The following is an 18,258-nucleotide window of genomic DNA, read 5'->3' on the forward strand; positions in this document are numbered from 1 at the left end:
GAGGCACAGACACAGACAGACAGATAAAGAGGCACAGACAGATAAAGAGGCACAGACAGAGACAGACAGATAAAGAGGCACAGACACAGACAGACAGATAAAGAGGCACAGACAGATAAAGAGGCAAAGACAGATAAAGAGGCACAGACAGATATAGAGGCACAGACAGATAAAGAGGCACAGACAGATAAAGAGGCACAGACAGATATAGAGGCACAGACAGATATAGAGGCACAGACAGATAAAGAGGCACAGACAGATATAGAGGCACAGACAGATAAAGAGGCACAGACAGATATAGAGGCACAGACAGATAAAGAGGCACAGACACAGACAGACAGATAAAGAGGCACAGACAGATATAGAGGCACAGACAGATAAAGAGGCACAGACACAGACAGACAGATAAAGAGGCACAGACAGATATAGAGGCACAGACAGATAAAGAGGCACAGACAGATAAAGAGGCACAGACAGATATAGAGGCACAGACAGATATAGAGGCACAGACAGATAAAGAGGCACAGACAGATAAAGAGGCACAGACAGATAAAGAGGCACAGACAGATAAAGAGGCACAGACACAGACAGACAGATAAAGAGGCACAGACAGATATAGAGGCACAGACAGATATAGAGGCACAGACAGATAAAGAGGCACAGACAGATAAAGAGGCACAGACAGATAAAGAGGCACAGACAGATAAAGAGGCACAGACAGATAAAGAGGCACAGACAGATAAAGAGGCACAGACAGATATAGAGGCACAGACAGAGACAGACAGATAAAGAGGCACAGACAGATAAAGAGGCACAGACAGATAAAGAGGCACAGACACAGACAGACAGATAAAGAGGCACAGACAGATAAAGAGGCACAGACAGATAAAGAGGCACAGACAGATAATAAATACACATACCTCAGCTGTGAATCGTGAAGTGCTTGCAGTAGTTACAGAATCCTCAGAGCAGTTCTCTATGGCTGTCATGTTGTCATCATCCTTGCATGGAGGCTGTAATAAAGTTATATAAAAAATAGTTACAAGTCTTTACTTATTAAACAAGGTCCCCACCATGCCAAACCTGTGAAGTGTGTGTACCAAAGGGTTTGAATGGCTTACATAAGGGGTGTCATGATTCCATGATTACATTAAGGAGTACTTGATTAAAAAAAATATATGATTACTTGTTTAACTGTTGATTAACTGGCAAAATACCCAAAGTGGTGCATTCTATGGATGAGAATCCATGAAACGCATTAAACCGCTTTTCTACGGCTGCACTATGCATTTAAACCATTTTAAACTCTTACTTTAGCAAAGTGCTATTGTGAATTCACTAAGTCCACTATTCCATTAAATAAAAGATAAATTAAATTAAACCTTCACTAACACAGGACAATATATTATCCTACTAAATATTCTGTTCATTGAAGTTTGCATGTTTTGACGGCCACATATTCTTGTTCAGGAAGTGACAGTAGCCGTAGCAATTCTGTTGTACAGAAATGGCCAAATGTTAATGATCAAGTGAACATTTGAATTAACTGTTGTTTAGTCAGTATTTTTTAAATATTACATATTTTGACATTTTTGTTTAATAAAACCATACAACTTGAACAATAATTTCAAACTTGAAAACCATAAAACAATGCTTTGATACTTGATTTGAACCAAAATTATTATTTCTTCATTGCTATTATATATGTATTTTAAGCAATTTTAAAGGCTTTTATTCCCTCACATACATTTATCACCACAAAAAAAAAAAAAAAAAAAAAAATTATTGTAGTGGTGTCATTGCATCACCTGTTAACAATGACATACCCGCATAGAAACGTCATACATTTTATATATATGCAATGACACCACTACAATGGCTAAAATTTCTTATTTGAATTAGAATTTCTTTGGTTTCAAACATAGTTGGAAACATTTGGGATAATGTATGGAGGTCAACAAAAATATAGAGCATTGTTCTAGTTGTTTATTTATATACTTTATCCATTTCCTCTACTGTACAAATAATAAAAGTTGTCAAATTTTGCCAAACCTTTCTCCAAGGCCAGTGACTTCCTCCATAGTCATATGCGAGTTCCTCTCCAGGAATGATATCTCTTGCAGCGAATAGGCACAAACAAGGTTTTCCCTCAACGATAATCCTTTTCATTGTACAATTTGGGTTTGTGTGATCATCATATATAAGGCGGCCAAGGGAGCCATCCTCATGAGTAGCATCAATGCTTCAGGAAACAAAAAATAATCATTTTGTCTAATAAACCACAGCAAGACAAATTTGAATGTGAACAAAATGAAAGTAACTTTTTTACTGTAAATTTTAAAGTGTATTCATTAAACAAACAAACAAAAAACAAAACACCCTACCTCCACTTCTTGTTCTGCCAGATGAAGTCAAACATAAAAAAAGTGTCATGATTGGCCTCTCTTCTTTGTTCAGCTTCAATTAAGGTGATCGTTTCTCCCCTATATTCGACAATCAAAATCTCCTTTAATAAAAGAATTAAGGCAAACACTCCAAAACCTGAAAAAAGGGGGGAGTGGGAGAGAGAGAGAGAGACAATTGAATTCCTTGCAGACATGTAACTAATACATTTATGGTAAGTAAAATGTAAACAACTTTTAAGCTTTGTAATAGTTTAAGTTAAACTGTTTAACCAATGTATTCAACATGCTTTCACAATGCATGCTTATTTCTTTCATTAATTTACAGATACTATCACAAAGAGCAATTTAAACTGCTGAAACAAACAATATTCTTTATATTCCAATGGACCCAAATTCCATAAAATAATCATGGTTACTTATTTAGTATTTTTAAACCACTTAAATCATAGTTAAAACATATGTTATTAACTTTATATTTAACACTCATGTTACCAATAAGAAACGAGTCCTGCTAGCAATACTAGGCTCTGCTATATCATCATGGTAACGAAAATAAGAAATAGCAGATTCATAATTAATTGGTGGAAGATTTCCTATTCATGGCCATGATATATATTTATATTTCCCGGGCCATGTTGGGAGCGCCGTACTTCTAATCACAATCCAGTCACAACAACAAAGTTCTTTACAAACCTAACAGTTACCTTTATAATCGTTTATGTGTTTGGCCTCCAGTACGTCGGTCTTGTCGATGCAACAGAGAACATGATCTTCCGCTTCTTTTAATGGTTTTATTCTTTTCGGTCTCATTTCAACAGGCAGTCTCTCGTCGTTCCTCTGGTTCCAGTGATTCAGTGATGTCACGCGGTCTCACAATCTCCCAACACGCCGCAGTTTATAACACTTATAATACGCAGTAACATGCACATGTAAACACTTCAAATTGTATAACGATGTGAAGTTTTAATTTATAAATAGTTCATTCGACACATTCAATATTATGATTCTGATAAAAAAACGTTAACGTTAATTAATCTCATTAGAAAACTCCATTGCATCAACATTCTTAAAAATAATTCGAATTTGTGATGTTTATTTATTGAATTATGTAATTTAATATTTACAAGTAGGTTAATTACCTGTACGAATGTACTTTCCCCGTTGGCAGACACTGTTTAAAGAGTTTTTTGTCGTTTAATTAAGCGATTCGCGCATGAGCAGTTGAAAAAATGTGTACCTTCATGTATTACGTCATATCTGTGTGCATAGGTGCAGTTCCGTGACCAGCCTGCAGGGGCGCTGTAGAGCAGTGCAGCCACACACACTCATACACAAAAGTCCGGTTTTTGTTCATGGAGGGGATCATTAAAAAAAACTGCAGTAGGCATATCAGCACCGCCTCCTGAGCCGATTACAAGCAAAACATTGTGGGGACCGGCGATTTGGTCCCCACTATGTTTTTGGTCCCCACTATGTGAGTGTGCAAACGTGTTGAGGACCCCACTATGTAATAAAAACAAACACACACACACACACACACACACACACACACACACACACACACACGTTATATATACACACAGGTCCTTCTCAAAAATTAGCATATTGTGATAAAGTTAATTATTTTCCTTAATGTAATGATAAAAATTAAACTTTCATATATTATCATTGCACACCAACTGAAATATTTCAGGTCTTTTATTGTTTTAATACTGATGATTTTGGCATACAGCTCATGAAAACACAAGATTCCTATCTCAAATAATTAGCATATCATGAAAAGGTTTTCTAAAAGAGCTATTAACCTAATCATCTGAATCAACTAATTAAAGGTGCACTATGCAACTTTCCGTCCACTGGAGGGCGCCTATTCTAAACAGAGGCGTAGATTGAAGACTCAAAGTGTGAGCGCAGCATCTTGGGAGATGTGGTCTTCTCATTACAGCCGGTGGAAAATAGGACTCGGGCAGAAATCACGTTCATGCATGCGGTTTTTAACATTACTGTAGTTTAAAGCAGAGCAGGGCCGAGTGTTATGGACCTGAGCACAGCTGCTGGAGCGATTGTTAAACAAATACCCGCCTTGCAAATACCGGGACTTTTATTATGACGGGACACATTCGCCGGGCGCCCGCACAGATCCGCTCTTCCGGTTGTGATTTTGAGGTAATGTAGCTCTGTTTATCATATTAGATACATTTAAGTGTGTTCAAAACAATGTTATGACTTTACTCCGTGCGTTCAGTTGTTCACACTGCTAAGAGTAAAGCGTTCCTGCGAAATAAAAGCCGAAACCGAGGGTAACGCAGATATGACGCAATTGACAGGCGACTTCCTCAAACGCAATGCTGAAACGTCCCTGTCCTGAGTTAAAATAGCAATTTTCTCACAATTTACAAATAGTTGGAAACATTTGGGATATTGTAGGTACTCAACTGAACAAAATATATAACACCGACCTAGTGGTTTTTGGATATTTTACTGCAAAAATACTACATAGTTCACCTTTAACTCTAAACACCTGCAAAATATTCCTGAGGCTTTTAAAAACTCCAAACCTGGTTCATTATTCAGAACCGCAATCATGTGTAAGACTGCCGACCCGACCCTGTCCAGAAGGCCATCATTGACACCCTCAAGAGAGAGGGTAAGACACAGAAAGAAATTTCTGAACGAATAGGCTGTTCCCAGAGGGCTGTATCAAGGGACCTCAGTGGGAAGTCTGTGGGAAGGAAAAAGTGTGACAAAAAACGCTGCACAACAAGAAGAGGTGACTGGACCCTGAGGAAGATTGTGGAGAAGGAGCAATTCCAGACCTTGGGGGAGGTCCCCAGGTCAAGCCACTTTTGGGCTACAGAGAAGCAGCACTGGACTGTTGCTCAGTGGTCCAAAGTACTTTTTTCGGATGAAAGCAAATTTTCATGTCATTTGGAAATCAAGGTGCCAGAGTCTGGAGGAAGACTGGGGAGAAGGAAATGCCAAAATGCCTGAAGTCCAGTGTCAAGTACCCACAGTCAGTGATGGTCTGGGGTGCCATGTCAGCTGCTGGTGTTGGTCCACTGTGTTTTATCAAGGGCAGAGTCAATGCAGCTAGCTATCAGGAGATTTTGGAGCACTTCATGTTTCCATCTGCTGAAAAGCTTTATGGAGATGAAGATTTCATTTTGTCAGCATGACCTGGCACCTGCTCACAGTGCCAAAACCACTGGTAAATGGTTTACTGACCATGGTATTACTGTGCTCAATTGGCCTGCCAACTCTCCTGACCTGAACCCCATAGAGAATCTGTGGGATATTGTGAAGAGAAAGTTGAGAGACGCAAGACCCAACTGTAACACTTGTCTAAGAATTAGAAATAGTTTAATGGATTGCTTACTATGTAATATAGTTAGGATTTGGATTAGTCAGAAGATTTTAGGGATCGCTAAGGAGGTAGCGGGTTATACTGAGAAGCAACAGACAAACACAGATTCAATTTGAAATAGACGTATAATTGATCTCACGTAAAAGAAAAAGTAGAAAGTTAAATAAATAAAAGAAAGTAAATTACAAGATCACATGGACTATAAACAATAAAAACTGACTGAAAATTCCCTCTGAGTGCACTCGTTTTTTCCTTTTAAATATACACACAGACCGGTCAATTCAGTACATCAAAAAATAATAAAACAAAGAAAAGAATACACCGAGAAATATAATGTCTCTCAAAAGACCTCAAGTGTTCTCAAAGTTTTGACTGTCTTGATCTGGTCTATGGATGACCATACACCCTTCCGAGATCTTTAGATCGAAACGTCTTTCTTCACTAGAAGTGAACTGGAAGAATCAAAGAAAGGATATTGTCGGCTCTCCACAACGAATCTTCTACTCTGCTAAAGGGTTGCTTGGCTCGCCATCAAACGTGAAGTTCACAGGGTGTCACAGAAGATCGCTCGGGTGTCACGGTTCCAAGAATCAAGAAAGAAGAAAAGAGAGAAGAAAGAAGAAGAAAAATAGAAACGAGAAAGACAAAAAACCTGGCCTGATAACAGACCAGAACATTCATTTAGTGAATTTCAAAATAATTTCCACATCAGAGATCCAGAATAACATCTAATACACAGTTACATTCACAATCTCTTCATATACTGATATAATCACATCAATTTACCTCTGAATCAATAGCGCTTCGCTTACACAGACAACCACGCGGTTCACTATGACCGCTCTCTAGCTCAAGTAATCACATAACTAGTAAAAAGCATCATTTTCACAGGATGGATGAACTATATTTTAACCTCTGATCGATTTGTTTGTTCTCACACAGGCGCACCTCAATTACAGGCGTGCGCGACCATAAAATGGCGTCGTGAACTGCATGTACAAATGACCATGCGGTTCACGTTAGACATTTACAACTATTCGAAACAAACTACAACCTAAGGAGAAAATGGGCAGTCTACAGCAACTTAATTACTGTTTAGTATTACTGCTACTATCTTATCATGAAGTACTACAGAATATTTGTCATAGATTATTGACTCACCTAATAGAACATATTACTCTACATTCTTTCGGCTCTTTTACTCAGGATGCATCGAAGTAATTAAAATTTAAACTTCCTCATACTCTTCGGAGGGTTTTCGGATCAGTATTTCATATTTTGGATCAGAATTGGATCGCGTTGATCGATCACGTGTACTCTCCTCATCAAGGTTGTCTCTTCTGTCATCGCGCATGCTCATTGACACGCACGCGCAACTGACGAAGAGCTCTCATTCGTCAATCACTGAGGATTGTTCTAGAACAAATTTGCATGCATTTATTTAATTTTAATTATTCTTACATCTTTTATGGACAGCTTTTTGTTATGTTTAGCTCCAGGTAAGCATGAGGACAAGAAAGTTCCCAATTCTCAAGTGTTTATTCAGTCCACAAGCAGTACAAACAAAGCAACAGTCTCAGATGGTTACATGATTGACAGCAGGTGCAACAACCCTTCCATTCTTACTCTACACCTTTTATAGGTAACAACAGGTGAACTATAGCGCCATCTCCTGACAAATACACAAACACAACATTCCCCCATTACTTAGAACTGTAAATTCCCCCCCAAAATACAAAGTTGGTGCAATAGGCAAAGCCAATACAATAGTTACATCAAATTCAATTAGTGTAGAAATAGATTTTTTTTAAGTGACATAATCGTGCAACCAACGTGGAGGGCGTTTTACTCGTGATGAAGATCTTTCAGGAACAGATGGAGAGGCAGTTTGAGTAGGCAAGTTCACAAGTTCATTTTTAGGCAACACAGTAGAGGAAGGGACAGACTGAAGAGGCAAGGACACTAATTCACTCTCACTGCCATCTTCCACAGGTGCACAAGCTGGAGACAGATGAGACGCATGCCAAGTTTTCCCATCTGTCAACCGGTAAGTACATGGACCAAGTTGACGCACAATTTTCAGAGGCTTTGAGAGTCTAGGATGTCCTTTAGGAACATGAACTGGAATTTTTATACGCACCCAATCTTCTGGTTTGAACTCAGGAGTACAAGCTCTTCGTTTGAGGTCTGTGTATGTTTTCATCTTCTTTTGGGACAATGCCACTTTCCGACTCACATCAGCATTCTTACAAATGATAGGAGGAGGAAGGACATTAAGGCGAGTGCGCATTTTCCTGCCACAGAGCAACTCAGAAGGAGACCGTCCAGTAACAGAATGGGGAGTAGCACGGTAAGTTTGAAGAAATGCTGTAACTGTTGATTTCCATGGCTTTCCAGACAGAATCGCTGATTGAATAGAACTTTTCAGTACTCTATGGAATCTTTCAATAGCTCCATTTGCAGCTGGATGATACACTGACGTATGTAGATGTTGAATAGCTCTCTCTTTCAGAAATGCTGCAAACTCCACTGACTTAAATTGACATCCATTGTCAGATACAATGTAATGAGGATGTCCAAATCTGCTGAAGACTGATGTCAAGAAGTTGATCACATTTTTACTTGTGATTGAAGAAGTGAATGCTACTTCTGGCCACTTACTATGATAGTCAATTAATGTCATAATGTACCGACAATCCCAAGTAGCGGTTTCAAATGGGCCAACAATGTCAACAGCCACTTTTTCCCATGGCACAGATGGAAAAGGTACAGGTTGTAATGGTGCAACACGGAGAGTTGTAGTCTTATCAGAAGACAAGCAAACTTCACAATTCTTAATCTGCTCCTTAACCAAACAGTCAATACCAGGCCACCAATAAAGTTCACGAATGCGCTGCTTCGTACGCACTATTCCTTGATGACCTTCGTGAGCCAGACTCACCAAGACATGTCGTAATGAAACGGGAACAACCAGACGTGACCCTCTAAACACGTAGTCCTTTTGCACAGCAAGTTCATCACGTACTTGAAAATATGGACGTAAAACAACATCCACAGCCGCTGATGAAAAAGGCCATCCACGAACAATCTGAGCACGTAGCGCAGTCATTTCGGAGCATGAGGCAGAGGCAGAAGCAAATTCAGTTGGAGACACAGCAGACATTTCAGAAGACAGAAATGCAACAAACTCAGGCTCAGTATCAGAAAGATCCTCATCAGAAGCCGGCAAGGGTAGGCGAGAAAGATAATCAGCAACCTGGTTTTTAGAGCCTGGATAATAATTAACCTCATAGTTAAAACACAAGAGTTGCTCTGCCCAACGCGCTATCCTCATTCCAGCGCGGTCTGTACCTTTAGAGGAGAGAAGCACTGTCAAGGCCTGATGATCTGTACGTAGAAGAAATTTTCGACCCCAGAGGTAAGTTCTCCATTTTTCAACAGCCCAGACACATGCTAAAGCTTCCTTTTCAATCGTTGAATATTTTCGTTCAGAAGTAGACAAGGTTCTTGAAGCAAACGCAACAATACGCTCTGTGTTGTTTTCATGGATTTGAGAGAATACAGCACCTAGTCCATAATCTGATGCATCTGTTGAAACGACAGTGGGCAAGTTAGGGTCAAACAATGCTAAAGCAGGGCTTTGAAGCAATAACTCCTTTACAGAACTGAAACTCTTCTGAGCTTCATCTGACCAACTGAACTCAGAACCTTGTCTAATGCAAGCACGCAATGGTTCTACTACTGTGGCAAAATTTGGAATGAACTTATTGTACCATGACAACAATCCAAGAAGGGAACGGAGCTGATGTGCATCATTAGGAACAGGAGCATGAAGCATTGCACTAAGATGATCCTCATCTGGGCAAATACCCTGTGCAGATACAGTATGACCAAGAAAGCGCAAACTGCTTTTGTTAAAGTGACACTTTGAATCATTCAACTGTAAGCCTGCATCATGTATACGCTGAATAACCACTTTAAGCATGTGATCATGTTCACTTTTTGTGTGTCCCCAGACAATAACGTCATCTAGATAATTAGCCACATTTGGCAACCCTTGCAGTACAGTTGCTAGCATTTTCTGAAATGCAGACGGAGCTGAGGCAAGGCCATAAGGTACTCGACAGAATCTGAATAACCCTTCATGGGTAATAAATGCAGTCAGATCACGACTTTCTTCATGTAACAAAAGCTGGAAGTAAGCATTCTCTAAGTCAATTGTAGAAAAGACAGTTGCTCCACACAGCGTAGACATCATCTCCTCAATATGGGGCAACGGATAACAATCTGCAACAACAGCTTTGTTTGGTTCTCTCAGATCTACACACATACGAAGGCCACCCGTCTTCTTCTGAACAACTACAATTGGAGAAATCCACTGCGAAGCATCCACTCGTTCAATAACACCCAGGTCAAGAAGACGTTGCAGTTCATCACTAACAGCATTTCAAACAGACAATGGTAACCTTCTGAGTTTCTGACGAACAGGTTTCACATCTGGAGAAATTTTTACCTTATGCACAAAGCCTTTTGCACATCCTAGCTTGCCAACAGGCACAGAAGCAGAAAGTCGCATTACAGGGACTGAAGACTGAACATGTCCTGGAAGAATAGAAGAACCTTCAAACTTAAGATGCAATCCATTTATCAAATCCATTCCAAGAAGAGCTGTGCCACATTCAACAATGAATATTGACGTATTACAGTTCATATCATCTCTAGTAACAGTAACAGGTAGACAGCCAAGCACTGGTATTGGATCTCGTGAATACGTTACCAATTTAACAGCAGGAGGCAGCAAGGCATCTTGCTTGAAGTGTTTTTCATACAAAGATTTTGGCAGAATAGAAACTGAAGATCCAGAATCCACAATCAACTCCACAGGTACAGAAGCTGATGCAGTCATGATAGTAGTAATGCATTTTATCTTATTAGATACTGAATCATGCATGTAAAGAATCTGAAGCTCAGGCAATTCAATCTCATGGACAGAACGTGTTTGCTGTGAACGACACACTCTGGAAAAATGTCCCACCTTTTGACAATTATTGCACTTTACAGAAACTGCAGGGCATCTGGGACAGTGTTGGGAGTAACGCATTACAAAAGTAATAAATTACAGTAACTTATTACTTTTTGATGTAACGCAGTAGTGTAAGGCATTACTAATGAATTTTCAGTAATATTTTACTCGGTACATTTTCAGTAACGCTTGCGTTCAATGTGAAATGTAAAAGCGCCTAATAAAGGGAGTAGGGCTGGGCGATATGGAGCAAAAAATATATCTCGATATACGATATATATCTCGATATCTTTACAGGAAAAATAACCCCCTAAAAACTACAGCAAAAACAAATATGCCAAATACCACAAATTCTTTTCTTTTTTTATTGAAGTGCAAAGAGGTAGCCAGTTCATGAAGGAACAAAGGGCTTTTGCGACATTTAAAAAAAAAAACTCCCTGATTACATAAATAATAATAATTTAACTGTAAAATAAATAATATTGCCTTCTTTTCATTTATTTCATGCTTTCAACAGATGAATCAAAGACTCCCTTTTTTACACTTAACAGTAAAACAGTAAGCATTTTGCAGAAAGATTGGGGCATGACTGAGATATAAATAAACTGATTTTGTCATAACACCATTTCCTGTTAAATTTTTATCAAAATTCAAACAGTGATGTTTGTCATGAGTTTGACAAAATTCAAACTCATCATGCGGATCATGTAGGCTACACATGAGCTGAATTTCACTTCTTTTCCAGTTACAGAACGAAATATGAATGTCAGATGGTAGGCTATGTGATACAGTACAACTGACAGGAGAGCACCGCGTGTCTCAGGACACCCGGGATGTCGCGTTTTTCTCTCTTGGCTAAAACGTGAATAGACCTATTCATCATAATCCCGTGATAAAGCTGACAAAATAATCATAGTAATGATATTGCAATACTTTTTAAATGTTTTTAAATGATATGCGATCATTTTGACATTTTAACCGAAAACCATGCGATCAGTTGACACAAATCATAAACTGGCATGATTGCGACTGAGAGTGCGTCTCGCACCAGTGTCAATCACCTGACTGTGGGTGAAACGTGCGATTTGAACTATGATGAACATTAATATTTCTTTATAAATTTCAGCAAGCAGTTGTGTTAGAAGGAAAACATGGTCTCTTAACTGAGTCCTGAACAACGCGCGCGCTTGTCAACATGATAACTAATCCTCACCTGGTTGCGGACGCCGCCGTGTGCACTGAGACGACACGCGAGGGGAGGTGGAACAAAAGCAATGAGGCGGGAGGCGCGCGAGCGGGAGCGAGCACAGCACAGGGAAGGCAAACAAGCAAAGTGGCGGAATCAGAATTAAATATAAACAATATATCGATATATACGATATGTCCAAATCCATATCGAGTTGAAAAAATATCTCGATATATTTTAAATATCGAGATATCGCCCACCCCTAAAAGGGAGTTTGTCATTGTGTTGTGTTTTTCATTAAGAATAATAGGATAGAATTATAGAAAAATAGAATCATTTTAAACCGAAACTAAAATATGCTTGGCCGCAGAGAGCACGAATTTACTAACGAGCTGTCATTCACGGTGTGCGCGCCGCGCACTGGCGCGTTTTCAGTTCATATGGAAGCTTAACTTTCATAAGAATTCATTGAAAGCACTCGCCTTGCATGCGCTCCCGTTAATAATGCGCATGTTCCTGTTATTACCGGTGTTGTCACATCACACTTTGATTAACCGGTGGGAAAATGTCCCCACCGTCACATCTCTACTGTACATTCGCGAGATGGATGCGCATTGCTTAGAGTTTATCACAGATAAGGAAAAGAACGTTAGGCTAATAGTCAAATGTAAATGCGGTCAAATGCAACCTTTGTCTAAAACCGAAATTCTATCGATGTCGCTTGAAAATAAATGCGCATACACACAGTTCTGTTGTGTCTATGAACAGAACCCAGCAAGCAATTTTCCGTCTAAAAGACGTCTACTAGCCGTCTAAACACACCCCAGACGTCTAGGCTAAATCAAGGCTAAATTTGGGCTGTCAGTGAAAATCTAATAGACGTCTAATCGTAGCCCAAGATTAGACGGCTACTGAATGGCTACATCTATACGTCTAATAGACAGCAAATATGAGTCTAGGCTAAATCAAGGCTAAATTTGGGCTGTCAGTGAAAATCTAATAGACGTCTAACCATAGCCCAAGGATAGACTAATCATCAAATAGACGGCTAACGAATGACTAATATATACATTTAATAGACAACAAAATGGCTAAAGGATTCTTTTCACTCAAATATAACAGGATCTAAAAAATAAAAATCCATCCAAACACATTAAATATAAAGGTTTTATTTAGAAAAAGAACATTAACAACATAGACAACTTAAGATAATACAAAAAGATCAAAACATAAAAATGACAAAATAAAATTTTACAAATACAATTAAACATAAAATTAGGATAAGAAATATGGAATATTAACAACGTGATATAATTAAAATTATATATATATATATATATATATATATATATATATATATATATATATATATATATATATATATATATATATATATATATATAAGTTAACCCTTTTGCTGGTTTATAAAACGCATCATCACGGCATCTGCCAAATAAGAAACAAAAAATTGCACAAGAAAGGCCTTTTTGACATCATAATTTTTTACTTTATTTAAAGTAATTGTGATGAAGTCATTCTCTTTAGCTTGGATGCACAGTAAAGCTGGGCAATAAAAGGTTAAGATACATGTATGTGACATGTTTAAAGAGTCATCATTTACTCACCCTCAAATTGTTCCAAACCTGTATGGGTTTCTTTCTTCTGTTGAACACAAAAATATATATTTGAAGAATGTTGGTAGCCAAACATTTGATGGTAGCCACTGATTTTCACTGTAGGAAAATGAATACAATGGAAGTCAATGCGGCCCATAAAGCTTTTGATTACCCAGGTTCTTCTTTTGTGTTCAACAGATGAAAAGAAACAACAAGAAGCAATGACATCTTGATTTTTGGGTTTAAAAGATGTTTTAGCCGTTATGTTGCATTAGAACACTGAGGTAGATGATTGGGGAAGCACTGAATGTTTTAAGGCCAAAGTAAATGTCCTATTTTCTGCTGCATTATGATCCATCCTCTCAGGGTGTCTGGGACAGGTCTCCTTTCTGTCCCCCGAGTCAAAACTAAACACGGAGAAGCAGAAATAATTTTTATACATAATATATCTGGAAATCTCTGAAAGAAAACCTGCAGTCCTCCGGCATTCTTTTAAATCAAGGTTTACTGTTTGCCACTGCCTTTTATTAACTGGAAATAAATAATGATACATTTCTTACACTGCACTGTAACTTTTACTCTGCTGTTATCATGTTTTTATTTTTGTTTGTTTTTTATAGAACAATGTCTTCTTATATTGTCTTTTTAGATTGCCCAATGTTGCTTTTATGTTTTATGTAAAGCACTTTTGGCTTGGTGAAATGTGCAATACACATTTGCCTTGCCAAGTCAAAGACTCATATTTTCATACAATGATCCAAAGAGTAAAAGGATATATGTGGCTTTCATAACAAATTATAATAGTTTGCACGTTTCATGTTTATCCCTTTTTAAGGTGCCTAGGTACTACATGTAGCATATAAGCTAACCACATGGCTTTGGCAATATTACTTAGCTAAAATCTCACCGTTCATACACGATAACAAATAATGTATATAATGAACACATGTTAAAACGAAAACACAGATACTTACAAGGCCAAATAATGTCCTTTAACGTTTGCTGTTGCCCGTTGCTGTTCTCCGTTCTCCTCATGTTGTGTAAAAAAAATTCACTCCAACCGACAGAAATGTTTTTCGCGATATCTGCCGTTGCCAGTAGTACAGGCTACAGTTGCCACCTAGCGGTTGAGAGTTGTAATTGATTTTTTAAATTTTATTTTAAAAAGAGACAATAGTTTACGATTCTTTGACTGTCTTACATTTTAAGTGAATGTTATGCCAGACAGCAAAGCTAAAACTAATTCAAATGTTTACAAAAGGTTGGGCTAAAAGCAGACTACACATAGCCCGTCCAATTCAGAGCTAAATCGTGGCTACAGATAGACCGTGACATGAAATGACACATCTTGCAAATATTATTGACATTGCGAACATGATGTAATATCAACCATATAATTTGCTACATTGCCAAAAACTAAAATTAATCAGTTTAGTCTTTTGACTAAAAATGGGCTAGCCGGTCTGTATAGGAGCTAAACCGTGGCTAGGCATAGCCATGAATATATCACGTTAAAGAAATGAAACCAAACACATTGTAATCACTGTTGACTTTGCTTACATGATGGAATATGATACATCTCACAAGTTATTTGGACAAAAAATACATGTAACCAAATTCAAGGTTATTTTGGCTAAAAGTGGTCTACTCATAGCCGGACTATATCAGGTCTATAGTTAATCTAGACGGTGAAATGACGGCTATTGCTTGCTGGGAAGCTATTCCCAGATATTGCAAGATAATCACTTTACCTCTACACAGAATTGGATCGTTTGTGATTCTGTCTGTCATGATTTCTTGCATTGTCTTGAGCCAATTCTCTATTGTTAGCCTGATAACCCAGTCATTATGGTTCATCATATCGCTTTCTACTGGATGTAAAATGCTCTCTGCCTACATTTTAGAATGTTAAGAGCTACTTCAGTAGTTATTTTGGTGAAAGTAACTCAAAAGTAATACAGGAGTAATGTAACGCATTACAATTCTGAGACAGTAATATTGTAATGTAAAGAATTACTTTTAAATAGCAGTAATAAGTAATCTATAATATATTACAGTTTGGAAGTAACTTGCACAACACTGATCTGGGATCATTTGCAAGATGCCTGGTAGATCCACAGCGGTAACATGCACGAGCCAAGAGAGTAGCAGACGACTTTGAAGGCACAGCCAGAGGTTTCAAAGGTGATTGTCTTGTGTAACGATCAACAGCAGGCACACCAGTCACTTGTATTGCTTGAACAGGTTCTGAATTCAGATTGGAAAAAAGTTTAGCTTGTTCACCAACAGCCTCCATTTGCGTAGCAATCGTGATAGCCTTGTTAAGAGTCAAATCAGTCTCTAATAGCAGACGTTCTCTAATACGATGACTGTTTACATTCTCCACTAATTGATCTCGCAACATCTCATCATCATTAGATGCAAACTCACATGTGGCTGCTAGGTCCCGAAGAGAAGCAACATACTGCAAAATTGTTTCCCCTGAGGCTTGAATTCGTTTTCTGAATGCATGACGCTCAGCAACAACATTACGTCGAGGAATAAAGTGCAGTTTTAAAGTCTATAGCATCCTTCATTGTCTCTCCTTGATTTGGTAAAGTATAGAATAATCTCTGACCTTCTGTTCCTAGGCAATGAAGAAACAAAGCTCGCTTTCTTGCAACTGGCCATTCATCTCCTGATGCATTTATGACAAGTAAATAGTTCTCAAACATCTTCAACCAGACTTCAAAGGGAATAGACGGCTCACCCGGACATGGTAAGAATGGCGTAGGAAAAGAAGCAACTGCAGACATCTTTCATGTAGGACAGCAAAATCCTCGTCGCCAATTTGTTATGTTTAGCTCCAGGTAAGCATGAGGACAAGAAAGTTCCCAATTCTCAAGTGTTTATTCAGTCCACAAGCAGGACAAACAAAGCAACAGTCTCAGATGGTTACATGATTGACAGCAGGTGCAACAACCCTTCCATTCTTACTCTACACCTTTTATAGGTAACAACAGGTGAACTATAGCGCCATCTCCTGACAAATACACAAACACAACACTTTTATTAAGGGAATTATATAATTTGATAGTATATAAATTAAATAATCCCCTTATCTAACCTGTGTTACACAACACTCTGGATTAGCTTAAGGCCGCTATCGAAGCCTCCTGGGCCTCCATAACACCTCAGCAGTGCCACAGGCTGATCGCCTCCATGCCACGCCGCATTGAAGCAGTCATTTCTGCGAAAGGCTTCCCGACCCAGTATTGAGTGCATAACTGAACATAATTATTTGAAGGTTGACTTTTTTTGTATTAAAAACACTTTTCTTTTATTGGTCGGATGAATATGCAATTTTTTTTGCAGATGGGAATTTTGGGTTTTCATGAGCTGTATGCAAAAATCATCAGTATTAAAACAATAATAGACCTGAAATATTTCAGTTGGTGTACAAGGACCTGTGTGTGTAGTGTGTGTATTATATATATATATATATATATATATATATATATATATATATATATATATATAGTGTGTGTGTGTGTGTGTGTGTGTGTGTGTGTGTGTGTGTGTGTGTGTGTGTGTGTGTGTGTACGTGCGTGTGTGTGTGTGTGTAAACTGTTGTGATATTTGCACATGTAAAAAATAATAATAATAATGGCTGACAGACATATATCTAATCTAATTTAGAGTAGATTTATCTGTCAGGATAAATCACTATTATTAGGGATTTAACCGCTTGCGGGAAAGTTATGAAATTTGGCACACAGCTAGAGGACAGTCCCATCCGTCACTATAGCAAATTTCGAGTCTCTATTTCAATCTCTCTAGCGCCACCACCTGTCCAAAGTTTGACTTATGTTTATGCTAATAATTTTTTAACCATAAGGGCTAGAAAACAAAATTAAAACTTAAAAATGTGTTTATGTACCAGCAGCCATATCACCCTGTAGCTCAAGACTGGTTTCCCACTGAAGCTAAGCAGGGCCGAGCCTGGTCAGTACCTGGATGGGAGACCAACTGGGAAAACCAGGTAGCTGCTGGTAGAGGTGTTAGTGAGGCCAGCAGGGGGTGCTCACCCTGTGGTCTGTGTGGGTCCTAACGCCCCAGTATAGTGATGGGGACTATACTGTCAAAGAGCACCGTCCTTCGGATGAGAGGTTAAACCGAGGTCCTGACTCTCTGTGGTCGTTAAAAATCCCAGGATGTCCTTCGATAAAGAGTAGGGGTGTAACCCCGGCATCCTGGACAAATTTGCCCACTGGCCTCTGTCCATCATGGCCTCCTAATCTTCCCCATATCCTGATTGGCTTCATCACTCTGTCTCCTCTCCACCAATCAGCTGGTGTGTGGTGAGCGTTCTGGCGCAATATGGCTGCCGTCGCATCATCCAAGTGGATGCTGCACACTGGTGATGATTGAGGAGATTTTCCCCCTTCTATGTAAAGCGCTTTGATGTTCAATAATATAAAAACTATCAATTTATACAGGTTTTTTAAATTTATTTATTGGTTTGTTTTTTTGTATTTTCAAATTTATTTACTCCTAAAATTACCACATTTTAATGTAAAATATATCTATTTTATATCTATTTTTTTTTATATATAGGCTATATATAGGCTATTTAATACTAATTTAACTTCAATTTAAAAAAAAAAAAATTACAGTATGTTCTG

At 38.4% G+C, this 18,258-nt stretch overlaps 1 long non-coding RNA gene and 1 pseudogene across 1 annotated transcript; both read left to right on the forward strand.

Annotated features, from left to right (window-relative positions):
• Positions 1-7,346: 7,346 nt before the first annotated feature.
• On the forward strand, positions 7,347-16,486 carry LOC137083759 (uncharacterized). The gene is made up of 6 exons (XR_010906596.1): positions 7,347-7,421; positions 7,582-7,665; positions 7,762-7,816; positions 7,933-7,954; positions 8,029-8,119; positions 16,225-16,486. It is a non-coding gene; the product is annotated as an uncharacterized lncRNA (long non-coding RNA).
• A 1,025-nt stretch (positions 16,487-17,511) lies between these two features.
• Positions 17,512-17,628, forward strand: LOC137083994 (5S ribosomal RNA; annotated as a pseudogene).
• Positions 17,629-18,258: the final 630 nt, after the last annotated feature.

The sequence above is a fragment of the Pseudorasbora parva genome, chromosome 7, assembly GCF_024679245.1.
Source record: "Pseudorasbora parva isolate DD20220531a chromosome 7, ASM2467924v1, whole genome shotgun sequence".
NCBI classification, from domain to species: Eukaryota; Metazoa; Chordata; class Actinopteri; order Cypriniformes; family Gobionidae; genus Pseudorasbora; species Pseudorasbora parva.